Consider the following 16139-nt stretch of genomic DNA (forward strand, 5'->3'; position numbering starts at 1 on the left):
CCTAACTGACTGTATTGCTGTCTGGTATGGGGAGGGGTGGAGGGGTGGAGGGGCTCTACTGTATAGGATCGAAATAAGCTGCGGAGAGATGTAAACTGCAGTCAGCTCCATCGTGGATGCTAGCCTTCGCGGTATCCAGGACATCTTCAAGGAATGATGCCTCAAAAGGGTGGTATCCATCATTAAGAACCCCCATCACCATGGGCATGCCTTGCTCCCCTTGCTACCATCAAGAAAGAGATACAGGAGCCTGAAGGCACACACTCAATGATTCAGGAACAGCTTCTTCCCCTCTGCCATCCGATTTCTGAATGGACATTGAGCCCGTGAACACTACCGCACTACTTTATTTTATTTTTATTTTTGTACTATTTATTTAATTTAATTATTTAATATACATACCATAATTCACATTTTTTTCTCTATTATTACGTATTGCATTGTACTGCTGCTAAGTTTACAAATTTCATGACATCTGCCGGTGATATTAAACCTGATTCTGATTCTGACAAAGGAGAATGGTGAAGAGTCTAAAGCCCAGAATCCAGGTATGCCTTCACTAACACTGGGTTAAACAGTTTCACAGTTAGTTCCCAGTATGCACAGATTCTCAGCATCTGTAGCTTTTTGTTTCAGCACTACACATCAAATTATCCTCCTCACTGTCTTGATGCCAAGGCACTCAAATAATTAAAGGATAACAGGAATGATGAGTACTTCAACAATTCCGAACACAATCCACAACAGAAGGTTCTGAATTTTTCTAAGCTTCATTTGTCTGGTTAGCCGGTCATTGTACAACCATAAATTTAAGCTAATTGTAACAGTTTGACATATTTACAGCCACAATTATTATGTGAAGCCATTACAGCGTATCAACACCTTGAGAGAATACAAGAACGTTTAAAAAAGTGTGGCAGATTTGTTTTTGCTTATCATTTTTTTTACGGCATGCAATAACCTTGCATTTATATTCTGTTGTTAATTTATCGTAATAATTTTGATGATACAAGGACAACATTATAACCATAATAAAACGGTAAATAGTTGTTTTGTTTTCTCCAGTAATCACCACCCCCCACTCCACCACCAAGGAGGATTTTGAATACCCCCACACATCACACTGGTGCGCTCATTACAGGCTGTGACACAGGGTCCGTAGCCTTGACAAATACGTGCCCTGGGAGCCCAGCTCCTTGTACGACTCTTCTCCGTTTTGACATATTGTTTACAAGTACCAGCAATTATTCTGGAGGGCATCTCCTTGCAAACTGCCCACAGATGCCAGACCCGTGCGCTGTGCTGCTGAATAAACCATTGTGGGCAGTCTCCAGTCCGTTTGCAGGCGTGGAGGTGACAAGAAGCAGCACCTTACTGCAGGGCATGCCGTCTCCCAGAAAGCAGCCAGCATAATTTCAGCCTACTCTCCCTGCCAGCATCAGGAGCCATCAACAACATAATAATGTTTAATCCCTAAAACACACTGACATGTGCCTGGTAGATTTCCATGTGCTTTAGATGTCCCCAGAGTTCCACATTTTCAGTGATACTTTAATGCTTATAACCCATAAATAAAATGATACAGGCAATTTCTATTTATATGCTGCTTCACGACATGTGACTTCATCACACTGAGAGACACTCTGATGCCCTCAATAACCATTACAGACTTAAATAAACAACATTATCATCTTTCCCACAGCTATTATGCACTTAACTATCCAGAGATATTGAGGGCACAGCAGCTCGTTTAAGACCTCAAACTTTCTTTTTTTTGACAAGTAATAGCTGAAAATGGACATCAGATTGATGGCATAGGTACACAGGGCTCCGATCTGGTTTGCAGGCTGATATCGACCTGCAGCTCCTTGGTGACCAGTAAGAGGCTTCTAGGCATGGTAATCAGACCACGTGGTTATCTTTTCTGTTGTACTTCTTTTTGAAGCTGTTCACCATATAATTGCTGGACTCGCAAACATTTGCAAAGACGTACCTGTGCAGGTAAAAACGATGTTGACTGGAAACCACAGAGTGAGGGAATGTTTGTGAAGGAATAATAATGCTGCTGCCTACACTGGACAACAAAGGGTTGCTTCCTCAGAAATCTTTTTTTGTTTAAGATAGACCATTTAAAGCTGAACACATATAATTTCAGACTACTTGTATCACTTAGGAATTGAACCAAACAAGAAATTAACATTTATTTAATATATTGTGTTTAATTGCAAAACAGTACTGACGCTTTGCAATAGTTCAACTAAGCTAAAAATGTTTTGTTGATGATTTTCATTGGTACTCAGTGTCTGAGGCTTCTCACTTAAGTATCCAAAAATGAACAGCCAGCATTGATGCATCCTATTTGCCCTGATGCTGTTTCTCCATGACCGCAGTGTCCTGGTGAATCTTTTCACCATGCTGGTCACTGACAGCACTAAAATTAGCGGGGAAGAAGTCTAAATGGGAATGCGGAAAATGAACTTGGGTGGCATGTCTCCCTTCATGGTTCTGCGTGCTTGAAGCATGCTGTTCACCAGCGGCACGTAGGTTGGTGCTCTGTAGGTGCCAAGAAAATTTTCAACAACATCCTCGAATGCCTTCCATGTGATTTTCTCCGGTCCCACTAAAAGTTTATTTTATTTTATTTATTGAGATACAGCACAGAATTGAACCTCCTGGTCCTTCGAGCCATGGCATGCAGCAACCTCCTGATTTAATCATGGGACAATCTGCAATGACCAATTAACCTTCCAACCAGTACAACTTTGGACTGTGGGAGGAAACTAGAGCACCAGGAGGAAGCCTAGGTGGTCACAGGGTGGACGTACAAACTGCTTATAGGCAGCAGAGGGAATTGTTCCCAGGCCACAATTTTAAAAACATTGTACAACATAAAAGATTAACCACATGGTCTGATTACCATACCCTGGAAGCCTCTTACTGGTCACCAAGGAGCTGCAAGTTGATTATCAGTCTCCAAATCCAGTTCTGCTGAAGGGCATAGCAAGTTACTCTGATATGGAGCCAGCACAGATACGTTGGTGCAGAAGGTGTCCTATCACAACCCGTCTATGATTCTATAATAATTAAGAAGCTCTCTTACTCCTGGTCTGCATTCACAGCCTCCTTCTACAGAAGGACTTCTGCTTTCAGAAGAGGATGCTACCTGCGCTAGAGGGTCTGGGTTAATGGGAGAGGTTGGCCTCGCTGGATCTTTATTCCCTGGAGAGCACGAGAATGAGGGGTGACCTCAAGGAAGTATATAAAATCATGGAGGGTATAGATATGGTGGACAGTCATAAAATTTTTATTAGGGTCAGGGAATCCAAAACTAGAGGGCACAGATACAAGAGGAGAGGAATTTAAAAGAAGTAACTTCTGTACAGAGGGGGTAGTGAGAACCCGGAATGACCTGCCAGAGAACGTGATCAAGATGATTACAAATGCAACATTTAAGAGGCATTTAGGTAGGTATATGGAGGGGGAGGGCCAGGAGAGTTACAGGCCAAACACAGACAACTAAGACCAGCAGGGAGGATGCTGCGGTTGGCATGGATCAGTTGGGCCGAATGGCCTGTTTCTGGGCTGTATTCTGATCATGCTACAAAATGCATGGCAACGTCACTAGGCACTCCTTTTTAGTATTTGAGCTGTCCCAGAGATCGCAGTCTTGCCCCTAGGAAAATATTGGTTTCCTTAATGAAATCACAATTCAGGACTGCTGGTAGTAGCTGGGACATCCCGTATATTGGGCTAAATTGGTTTGTCCCATACAGGACCGCCCTTGTCCCGTATTCCCCCCCACTATGCTAGAGCCTTCCTATGAAACCCTTCGTAAGCCAAGTCGGCGTAAAGCAAAGAAGCAATTACCATTAATTTATATGGGAAAATTTTTTGAGCATTCCCAGACCCAAAAAATAACCTACCAAATCGTACCAAATAACACTAACATATAGTAAAAGCAGAATCGGGAAGATTAAGCCAAAACCGATTTGTAGAAAAAAATCGGCATCTACACACATGCGCACACAGGTGCCCACGCAAGGCTTCATGGTCATGGTAGTCTTTCTCAGGGTAAACACAAGTGTCCTGTATTTGGGAGTGAGAAAGTTGGCAACCCTAGCTGGTAGGCCCCACTCCGAAAGGTCAGTCATAATCCAAAGAGGGGCAGCACTGAACTGCAGGAGGGCCACGTTTTAGATGGAACGCAAGCTCGAGGTTCTATCTTGCTGCAAGGTGAATATCAGAGACACTAAGAAAAGCACTTGAGTTTCTACTGGTGCTCTGATCCAAACTTGTTCTTTGAAGCAAGTTCAAAGAGCAAAGTAAACGTATTATCAAAGTACATATATGTCACCATAGACAACCCAGTGATCCATTTTCTTGCAGGCATACTCAGTAAATCTAAGAACCATAATATAATCAATGAAAGACTGCTGGACAAAGGAAACACAATGTGCAAAAGACAACGAACTGTGCAAATACAAAAGAGAAGAATAATAAGAATAGTAATAAATAAATAATAACTATTGAGAACAAGAAATGAAGAGCAATACACTCAACATGCTGGTGGAGCTCAGCAGATCAGGCAGCTTCTATGAATGGGAATAAGCAGATGACGTTTCAGGCCCAGACCCTTCATGACGAAGCTGTGTTCCAGATGAAACAAATACCACAGAAAAATTCAAAGAATTACTAGGGGAGCTTCCAATCTGATGGCACAAATATCAATTTTTCCTTCTAGTAAAATTAATAGTTTCCCTACCTCTCCCTTTTTCTTCTATTTCCTATTCTGGCCTCTTACCTCTTCTCACCTCTCCCTGGGTCCCCTCCTCATTCCTTTTCTCCTATGGTCTACTCTCCTCTCCTATCAGATCCCTTTCTCTCCAGACCTTTATCTTTCCTACCCACCTGGCTTCACCTACCACCTTCTAGCTTTCCTCTGTCCCCTCCCCCAACCTTTTTTATTCTGGCATCTTCCCCCTTACTTTCCAATCCTGAAGAAGGGTCTCGGCAGGAAGCATCAACCGTTCATTTGTTTCCACCGATGCTGTCTAACCTGCTGAGTTCCTCCAGCATTGTGTGTGTGTTGCTTTGGATTTCCACCATATGCAGACTTTCTTGTGTTTGTAATTGTGGAACCCTTTCAGACCCAAAATGAAAAATTGGCTCCAGATATCAATCATGGATTCAGTATAGCTTACTCCATATCTGTGGAACTATTTATAATTAATGCTCCTCATTTGTGGATATACTAATACATTTTTAAAACTTAGTGGTACACCTACCTACCAACACTTGGAATCTTCAACAAATATTTCAAACAGACATATTTTACAAAGTACTTACATCCTGATCAAGGTGACTGTCTTCAGAATCCCTTTCTTTGGGATACATAGACGTGTATAGATGTGTAGTGGAGAGTATATTGACTGGCTGCATCACAGCCTTTTATGGAAACACTAATGCCCTTGAACGGAAAATCCAACAGAAAGTAATGGATACAGCCCAGTCTATCGTAGGTAAAGTCCTCCCAATTATTGAGCAGATCCACATGAAACATTGTCACAGCATCAATTATCAGGGGCCATCAGGAAGGAGGAGCAGGAGCCTCAAGATTCACACCGCCAGGTTCATGAACTGTTATGACCCCTCAACCATCAGGCTCTTGAACCAAAGGGGATAACTACACGCAATTTCACTTGCCCAATCATTGAAATGTTCCCACAATCAATGGACTCACTTTCAAGGACTCTACATGTTCTTGATATTTATTGCTTATTATTATTATTTCTTCTTCTGTGTTTGCACAGATTGTAGTCTTCTGCATTCTGGTTGAACACCCGAGTTGGGTGGTCTTTTATTGATTCTGTTCTGGCTATTATTCTATAGATTTATTGAGTATGCCCAAAAGAAAATTAATCTCAGGGTTGTATATGGTGACATAAATATACTTTGATAATAAGTTTACTTTGAACTTTGAAATTAGCATTTTGTGCTGCTATCCAGCCATGTTCCAAGTTGCATGGTGTGAGTGATGGAATAGTACACACAGAAACAGGCTCTTCGATACAACTGGTTCATGGCAAACACTACATCCTCCCTACTGCTCTAAGCTGCCTGCATTCAGCCCATAATCCCCCAAGCCTTCCCTCCATATTCCCTGAGACGACAGAAGAGGCTAGGTATTACAACAGAAGTGAGTGGTTCTGTCACTGAATGTGGCAGTTGTGGTCATTAGATATTTATATTGGATGAGGAGCGGTTGACAATTCAACAGAAGCCCAGAGTATTCCCCTGCTGGTTAATATCTCAGACTCTAGGGTAACGAGAACAGAAGCAAATGCATGGAAGTGGTCCTTCCAGTACAGCTATAACTCCTCTATCTAATCAACATAAAATGCACCAGGTTTAACTAGCCACTTAGGTACGCACAACTCACTGATGAGAAGGCTGGAATGAGCCTGATGAACACCACACAACCTATTTCAGTTGATTTGAGGAAGAAGCAGCTGCATAATTCAAACCAGAAAGTCATCTAAGCAAGCCTAATGCATCTTTACCCCCCCCCCCACCCAGCCCAACCTTTCACTTTCCACAGGGATCACTCCCTCCATGTTCCCTTGTCCAATTATCCCTCCTCACTCATCTCCCTCCCAGCACTTATCCCTGCAAGCAGCCTAAATGATACCCCTGCCCCTTCGTCTCCTCCTTCACCTCCAGTCAGGGCCCCGTACAGACCTTCCAGGTGAGGCAACACTTTCCCTGCGAATCTGTTGGGGTCGTCCATTGTGTCCAGTGCTCCCGATTCGACCTCCTCTGCACGAGTGAGATGCGTTATAAATTGGGGGAATGCTTTGTCGAGTACCTCCACTAAAGCAGAACTTCCTGGCGACCCTTCCCTCACAGTTTTATCCTGGCATCTTCCCCCTTCCTTTTCAGTCCCGAGGAAGGGTCTCAGCCCAAAAGGCGACATCCATTTCCGTGGATGCTTCCTGACCTGCTGAGTTCCTGCAGCGTTTTGCGTATCTAAGCAAGCCTTAAGGACAAAAAAGGAATGCAACCATTCCAGTGAAACTCTCCACATTCCCACTGCTGTTTCAAGTAGTCAGCTGCCCAAGTTGATGGACTTTCTCACATGTTCAAAACTCTATAATTATCCAGTTACTTGACCTTGCAATTAGTCGAATTCAAGCACATGGTAAAATGCTCTGATGTTATCAAGCCGCAAAATCATTTAAACTCATTTCAGTAATTAGGGGGAAAATTCCTTCTCACCATCCCATGCCCCTAAAGACAGACAGCTGGTGATCAATTGTCTTCATTTTTCTTCACTTTAATCAGTTCTTGATATGCCTGGTGTCCTTGTTCAGCATTTGTCCTCATTTAAATATTCCTGCAGATGTCTCAATCATCAGTAAATTAGGAGACAGGCAAGACACTTGCCGGTCCTCTTAATATCAGCGACAGGCATCTTCCTATTTTTAATACAACCCAACTCATTTGCATTGGAAGTAAGCCACGTCCTGTATTCAAACAACTCAATCTGTTTGTATTAATTATAAAGGCAAATTTAAAACCAATATGCTCGACTGAGTCAAATTAGTGCATCATTTTGTTAATCGCTCTCATATAAGATGCAGCTTTTCTTGTCTCCTCAAGGAAGAGTAATTTAACTTGCAAATTTTCTCACTTGAAAATAAAAGTTAATTCTATCATGGCCTCTCATGCATGATATTGCTCAAGCTTGGTTGCATTTCTTCAGGTGACGCCTGGGACTCATCTGTTTTCATTTACTAATAGCACAAGCTAGAAATGACATCTTTGAGATTAAGGAGCCACAAAGCACACAAATGTATCACTCAATAATTATATACAGTATATTCCTTATTGAGCTTTATAAAGAAGTTATTATTATCCATAAACTAAAATACAGTTGTAAAATAGATATGAATTTCACTAACAAGGAGTTACAATTTAATATTTTGTTATGGGTATTGAATATTTTTCAGGACTAATAATCCACTGAAGTGTACATCACTTAAAAATTTATTTTACATGTGTGTCTTTGTTGTCGCATGAACTTAGTCACCGGAGAGAAGTACTGGTATATATGAAGCAGTCCCTTTAGTCGACAAAATGAGACATGGCAGGCGTCATGTTGAGATCCCTTTTGGAGTAGTAGGCCTGCTTGACCCAACACTACACGACATTTTATATGCTAAAGATCAAAGGACAATTCCATATTTATAATGCATCCACAATGCTGCCTTTGAGCTACACACAGCTTTCACACCTCCTTCTTCGCATCCACACCTCAGGCACCCAAATGAACATTAATCAGCATCGTCTGGTCTTCCCATTAACTATGATTCATCCCTTTTAGGAACTCATTGTTCAGTGTTGCAATTTACATTTAATCTACAATCTATATTCATATTTGAAGACTAGTAGCTGGTTAGTTGCTGAAGTTATTTGCTATCTGTGCTAACCCCCAAAATGCCCTCCCATTCCTTAATTATTCCTCCATAAATTACCTGTAAAATCCATTCAGATGAGTGTACGTGCATTTAAAAGGAGTGCCTTTTTGAACAAAAGAGTTAATATTAAGCACTTTATAAACAGAGCTATCTACTTGCATAAGTATCATTACTGTGATGTAGTCCATCATCTGATGGCTCATAGACTCTGGGGCTACTGTCTGGGAGTCTGCTTCTGCCTTTAAACTGGTTCCAGGCAGTGAGGATGCATACCAACAAGCTCACGAGCTAGTTACTGTCAGCCTCATGAGTAACACCAATCTGAGAATAAAATATTGCTGAGAATTGTTAGAAAGAAATACTACACTCCAGGGTTTACTGAAGTAGTGTGTGTGTGGTTTATACCATTATCTGAACCCATCACATCACAGCTGTGTAAACATTTCTAAACCTGCTTGTCTGTATTTTCCCAATTATTTTATCCCTTCCTTTCCTGTCTGGAACTCTGCCTGTGCAGTAAAATCTCATTCACATCCGAGCAGATCTTTTTTGAGATCTCAATGATTCTGCATTACACCTCCAAGTGTGGGGACATTTCTGGAGTGATATCCTTTCATACCTAGTGAGGAAGGTACTCATTTCCTGAACACTGTCCCTAAGATAGCCCAGCTGAGACTGAAAGGTTGCAATGGTTAACCAGATACGTGCTGATATATGCAACTCACCTCCAAGAGACCAGAACCTTGTTGTAGGGTTTGGAGGCTTGCATGCCTCAATGTCCTAGAGAGCTATGTTGGCTGGAGTCAGGGCCTCATGCCTTGACTCTTGGCAGGGTCACCAATGCCAAACAGGTCAAAGGGTAGAGGCCACTAAGAGCGGCCCGCCAGTCTTCCAGGTTTTACCTGACTGGTAAAATGAAATTGTGATAGAAACAGCAATGAAGAATCCTTCTACACCTGAGTTCGACAGCATTCCTGGGTCTCCACCAGGGAGGTGCATGGCTGACAGTAGTGAAAACCAAGAGGAAGTCATTAGCACGATGAAGGAAGCCCTGAACACAGCCAAGACTAAAATTGGTTTTGATGGCCAAGGACAGACAGAGATGGAGGGCCTCCATTGCTGTCCAAAATGCCAATGATGTAATGAGCAGGAAGGTAAGATACGTGTAAGTCAGTAAAGGAGAATGAAAATGGGGCTTTGTTGGTAAAGGTGGATGAACTGCTTCACAATTTTATGATGTTAAAAGTTACTCTTCCAATTCCATGGCAATATAAAAACATGTCTCCCAACCACGGCTTGTTTCTACAATATATAATTTATGATTGACATATTAGGTCCTTCTCATTTAAATTTTAAAGCCAGAGTTCACTTTTTCCATTTCCATTGTTAAATGCCATAGTCATCATTCAGGAATTTTCTGAGGTGTCAGGTCACATGATAAAGGCTTTTAATTGTTATGGTGTCATAGCAGATCAGTTAGCTCAGAAACAGGCTCTGCTATGAATATTTCGCTCTCTGCCATCAGGTTAAACCATTCTGCTACATGACGCAACAGGGTAGATTTTCACCCTCACTCTCCTGCACTGTAACGAAGCAGCACTGAAATGAAGATTCAAGCCAAATCAAAGTGACATTCATATTATGATAACTGGAACCATTAAATTTGTGTTAAAATACAACAAAAGGATGAAATACATATTGCAAAATATCAAATTGTATCCACAGAATTATGCATGTTTTTTTTAACCTTTGAAGAAAGACTTTTTACTTAACGCTGTGGACTTATGCAACAGTCTATGCTCAATACGTTAGCTGCAGAGAGACCCCTTGTATTAATGGATTCAACATGTATCGTCCTTCAGGATGCACTGTAAACCTGTAGGTGTCCAACCAACAGAACGACAGCTTTTCAGTCTCATGACACATCCTGGTTGGCTATCAGAATGGGTAAAGGAAAGGTACACACACCAGTTCTCAGAGAGGGATCAGAAGTGGAAAGAGTGAGCAATTTCAAGTGTCAATATCTCTGAGGATCTAACCTGGACCCAACATATTGATGCAACCACAAAGAAGGCACAACGGCAGTTATATTTCATTCGGAGTTTGAGGAGATTGGTATGTCATCAAAAGCACTCATAAATTTCTACAGATGTACTGTGGAGGGCATTTTAACTGGTTGCACCACCATCTGGCATGGTGGGGGGGTGTGGTTTACTGCACAAGATCAAAGTAAGCTGCAGAGAGTTGTAAACTCAGTCAACTCCATCATGGGCATTGTAGTATCAAGGACATCTTCAAGGAGCAGTGCCTCAAAATGGTGGTGATCATTGTTAAGGATCCCCATCATCCAGGACATGCCCTCTTCTGTCTGCTACCATCAGGAAGGAGCTACAGGAGCCTGAAGGCACACACTCAGTGATTCAGGAACAGCTTCTTCCCCTCTGCCATCCACATTCTGAATGGACATTGAACCCAGGAACACTACCTCACTACATTTTTATTTCTATTTTTTTGCATTGTACTGCAAACTTAACAAATTTCAAAACATATGCCCGTGATATTAAATCTGATTCTGATTCTGTCTGCTTGCCAGTCTCACTATGTATCTGGTTGACTATCATAATTATAAAAAGAACTTTACTTTACTTTATTGTCGCCAAACAATTGATACTAGAGCGTACAATCATCACAGCGATATTTGATTCTGTGCTTTACGCTCCATGGATTACAAATCGATAGTAAATATTAAAAATTTAAATTATAAATCATAGATAGAAAATAGAAAAATGGAAAGTAAGGTAGTGCAAAAAAAAACCTAGAGGCAGGTCCAGATATTTGGAGGGTACGGCCCAGATCCAGGTCAGGATCCGTTCAGCAGTCTTATCACAGTTGGAAAGAAGCTGTTCCCAAATCTGGCCGTACGAGTCTTCAAGCTCCTGAGCCTTCTCCCGGAGGGAAGAGGGACGAAAAGTGTGGTGGCTGGGTGGGTCGTGTCCTTGATTATCCAGGCAGCACTGCTCCGACAGCATGCGGTGTAAAGTGAGTTCAAGGACGGGAGATTGGTTTGTGTGATGTGCTGGGCTGTGTTCACGATCTTCTGCAGCCTCTTCCGGTCTTGGACAGGACAACTTCCATACCAGGTTGTGATGCCCCCTAGAAGAATGCTTTCTACAGTGCATCTATAAAAATTAGTGAGGGTTTTAGGGGACAGGCCAAATTTCTTTAGTTTTCTCAGGAAGTAAAGGCGCGGGTGGGTCTTCTTGGCAGTGGACTCTGTTTGGTTGGACCAAGTCAGGTCATTTGTGATATTGACCCCGAGGAACTTAAAGCTTTTGACCTGTTCCACTACTCCTGAAGTCAACAACCAATTCCTTCGTCTTGCTGACGTTGAAGGATAGGTTATTGTCTTCACACCATGCCACTAGGTTTTTAATTTCCTCTCTGTACTCAAACTCATCATTGCCCAAGATACGGCCTACAATTGTTGTGTCATCAGCAAACTTATATATTGAGTTTGATGGAAACTTGGCTACACAATCATGGGTGTACAGTGAGTACAGCAGGGGGCTGAGTACGCAGCCTAGTGGGGCACCGGTGCTCAGAGTGACTGTAGAGGAGAGCTTGTCCCCTATTTTTACAGCCTGGGTCCCGTCTGTGAGAAAGTTGAAGATGCAGCTGCAGATCTGAGTGCTAAGGCCCAGGTTCCGGAGCTTAGGAATCAGTTTATTTGGAATGATGGTATTAAAGGCAGAGCTGTAGTCAATGAAAAGGAACCTTACATATGCGTCTTTATTCTCCAGGTGTTCCAAGGTGGAATGTAGGGCCAGAAATGTTAGAGTACATATTTTCAAAAGCTTCCTTCAAGTAAAGTTCATTGTAAACACAAAGTATTCTGCAGATGCCCCTTGGTATGAATATTGAATTCTCTAACTTCTGGTAATTCCCACCCCCCCACTTCCCCTATCCCAGTTTCACTCTGCCCCCTCCCCCAGCCGCCTCCTACCTCCCTCACGGTTCCGCCTCCTTCTACTACCCATTGTGTTTTCCCCTTTTCCTTCTTCACCTTTCCTGCCTATCACCTCCCTGCTTCACCTCCCCCACTCCTTTATCTTTCCCCTTACTGGTTTTTCACCTGGAACCTTCCAGCCTTCTCCTTCCCACCCTCCCCCCACCTTCTTTATAGGACCTCTGCCCCTTCCCTCTACAGTCCTGACGAAGGGTTCCGGCCCGAAACATTGACTGATCGTCTCCACGGATGCTGCCCGACCTGCTGAGTTCCTCCAGCGTGTTGTAAGTAAAGTTAATGTTGAGAGTTTCCTTTCTAATTACATGACTGCTGTCACCACAAAAGAAAGATGTTATTTAAAGGAAATCTTATCATTGATGAGAAGAACGACGAACAAAGCTTTTCTCATTTCTAAATTCCAAAATAATATAGTTTTTTCATCAGTGAAGGCAAGTTCTCCTTTTCTTTAATCCACTCCATTATTTGAACAGTTTACAGTGATTGCTAATAAAAGACATTAATTCCCTCTATCATAGAATCATTAGCACAGCATCATGCAGCTTCTTTGAAAGAGCTATCCAATTAGTCCCACGCCCCTGTTATTTCTTTAGAGCTGGCAATGGTTTCCCTTTCAAGTTTTTATCAGGGGTCCATTATTAAATCTGCTTTCAACACTGTTTCTGTCACTGCAATCCAAATCATCATAACCTATTTCTTCAAAAGAGTTCTCATCTTTCCAGTGGGGTGGGAGGGTGGGTCTTGCCTATTACCCTATACCTGAGTTCTCGACTTATTCTTCACTCCGCCACTGGAAAGGGTTGCTGTTTATTTACTCCTCCCTAATTTGGAATAACTCTTAAAATTACGCCTTAACCTCTTTTGCTCTAAGGCAGGGGTTCCTAACCTTTTCATGCCATGGACCAATACAATTAAGCACAGGTTATGTGAACCCCAGGTTGGGAATCTCTGGTTGAAAGAGAATAATCCTGCCTTCCGTGGACATGTCACATTGCTAAATTTCCCAGTGTCATTCTACTAAGTCTCCTTGCATCCTCTGCAAGGTATAGAACATAGAACATAGAAAACCTACAGCACAATACAGGCCCTTCGGCCCAGAAAGCTGTGAACATATCCTTACCTTAGAAATTACCTAGAAATTACCCACAGCCCTCTATTTTTCTGACCTCTATGTACCTGTCCAGGAGTCTCCTAAAAGAGCCTATCGTATCCGCCTCCACCACTGTCGCCGGCAGCCCATTCCACGTACTCACCACCAATCTCTGCGTAAAAAATTACTCCTGACTTCTCCTCTGTACCTGCTTCCAAGCACCTTAAAACTGTGCCCTCTCAATCAATGCCTTTCCTCATCTTATACACCTCTATCAGGTCACCTCTCATCCTCCATCACTCCAAGGAAAAAAGGTCGACTTCACTCAAACTATTCTCACAAGGCATGCTCCCTAATCCAGGCAAAATCCTTGTAAATCTCCTCTGCACCCTTTCTATGCTTTCCACATCCTTCCTGTAGTGATGAAGGCCAATGCACCGCATGCTTTCTTAACCACAGAGTCAACCTGCACAGCAGCTTTGAGTGTCCTATGGACTTGGACCCCAAAATCCCTCTGATCCTCCACACTGCCAAGAGTCTTACCATTAATACTATATTCTGCCATGGTATTTGACCTACCAAAATGAACCATCTCACACTTATCAGGGTTGAACTCCATTTGTCACTTCTCAGCCCAGTTTTGCATCCTATCAATTTCCCGCTGTAACTTCTGACAGCCCTCCACACTATCCACAGCACCCCCAACCTTTGTGTCAGCAGCAAATTTACTAATCCAGCCCTCCACTTCTTCCTCCAGGTCATTTATAAAAATCACGAAGAGTAGAGATCCCAGAACAGATCCCTGAGGTACACCACTGGTGACCGACCTCCATGCAGAATATGACCTGTCTACAATCACTCTTTGCCTACTGTGGGCAAGCCAGTTCTGGATCCACAAAGCAATGTCCCATAGGATCCCATGCCTCCTTACTTTCTCAGTAAGCCTTGCATGTGGAGTATCTTATTAAATGCCTTGCTAAAATCCATATAGACTACATCTACTGCTCTACCTTCATCCATGTGTTTAGTCACATCCTCAAAAGAATTCATTCAGGCTAGTAAGACACAACCTGCCTTTGACAAAGCCATGCTGACTATTCCTAATCATATTATGCCTCTCCAAATGTTCATAAACCCTGCCCCCCAGGATCTTCTCCATCAACTTACCAACCACTGAAGTAAGACTCACTGGTCTATAATTTCCTGGGCTATCCCTACTCCCTTTCTTGAATAATGGAACAACATCTGCAACCCTCCAATCCTCCGGAACCTCTCCCGTCCAAATTGATGATGCAAAGATCATCGCTAGAGACTCAGCAATCTCCTCCCCCACCTCCCACAGTAGCCTGGGGTACATCTCATCTGGTCCCAGTGACCTATCCAACTTGATGCTTTCCGAAAGCTCCAGCACATCCTCTTTTTTAATACCTAATGAATACTGAAGTAAAGTACTCATTAAGTACCTCTGCTATCTCCTCTGGTTCCATACACACTTTTCCACTGTCACACTTGATTGGTCCTATTCTCTCATGTCTTATCCTCTTGCTCTTCACATACTTGTAGAATGCCTTGGGGGTTTCCTTAATCCTGTCCACCAAGGCCTTCTCATGGCCCCTTCTGGCTCTCCTAATTTCTTTTTTAATTAATTTCTTTCTAATTTCTTCCTGCGAGCCTTATATTTTTCTAGATCTCTATCATTATCTAGTTTTTTGCCGGCTGGATTTGAACTTGGGAGCCTCCGCTCCGAAGTCCAGCACTGAGGCCACTGTGCCACCAGCCGGCCAACTGGGGATATGTACTGTACTGAAGGTAGATACTTCTATTTATTTTGTAATATGATTGTGCATCATATTTTAATTCATGTGTAGCCTTAAGTTAACTTTGTTGGTAATTAAAGATGGTATGCACTACTGTCTAAAAAAATGGGGTGGTTCGCTCTCAGTCGTAGGAAGAGAGAGGGAGAGAGAGATTGAGCAGTCGGGAGTTCACCATGGACAATGGAGCTATTTGTTGTGTTTTCTGGTTGATATCTTTTTGTAAATATTGGCAATTTTTTCACTAATGTTTGTAAGTTTTTTTTTGATGCACCAGATAAACACCCTTGCACAAAAGTGTTTAGCGACTCTGGCCATCTTTTCTTTGGTCATAACCCACGCACCGTAGCAGTCTGTTACATTTTGTTGGCAAGTTTTGCCCAAATAGCCAGCCTGAATGGCTGATGTAAAATTAGAAGGGCAAATTGCAGAAGCAGGTCAACGGGGAGCGAATCACATTGGTAGGAGATGGAGGGAATGAGTGGGTTGGTGAAAAGTGACAAGTGATGAGGACTCAAACGCTACAGGGATGGGGGAAGCCAAAGATCACAATGGCATTACAACTGAAAACACATGAGCTGCGGAAACTCAAAGATAACAGGGCAATGGAAATTGGAGACCATAGAGGAGAAGCACACCTGGAGATCATGAGACCTGAATTATCAGAGTTCATAGGAAGTGGGGACAGCAAACCAAAAAGGAAAATAGCTGGAGGCCAAGGGGCTGGGATGTTC

The 16139-nt window shown here is 42.6% G+C and overlaps 1 protein-coding gene across 3 annotated transcripts in view; it reads right to left on the reverse strand.

Moving 5' to 3' along the window:
• ttc28 (tetratricopeptide repeat domain 28) overlaps positions 1-16139 on the reverse strand; it is a 945172-nt gene that overhangs the window by 68530 nt on the left and 860503 nt on the right. The window lies entirely within an intron of this gene.

Source organism: Mobula birostris, chromosome 31 (assembly GCF_030028105.1).
Source record: "Mobula birostris isolate sMobBir1 chromosome 31, sMobBir1.hap1, whole genome shotgun sequence".
NCBI classification, from domain to species: domain Eukaryota; kingdom Metazoa; phylum Chordata; class Chondrichthyes; order Myliobatiformes; family Myliobatidae; genus Mobula; species Mobula birostris.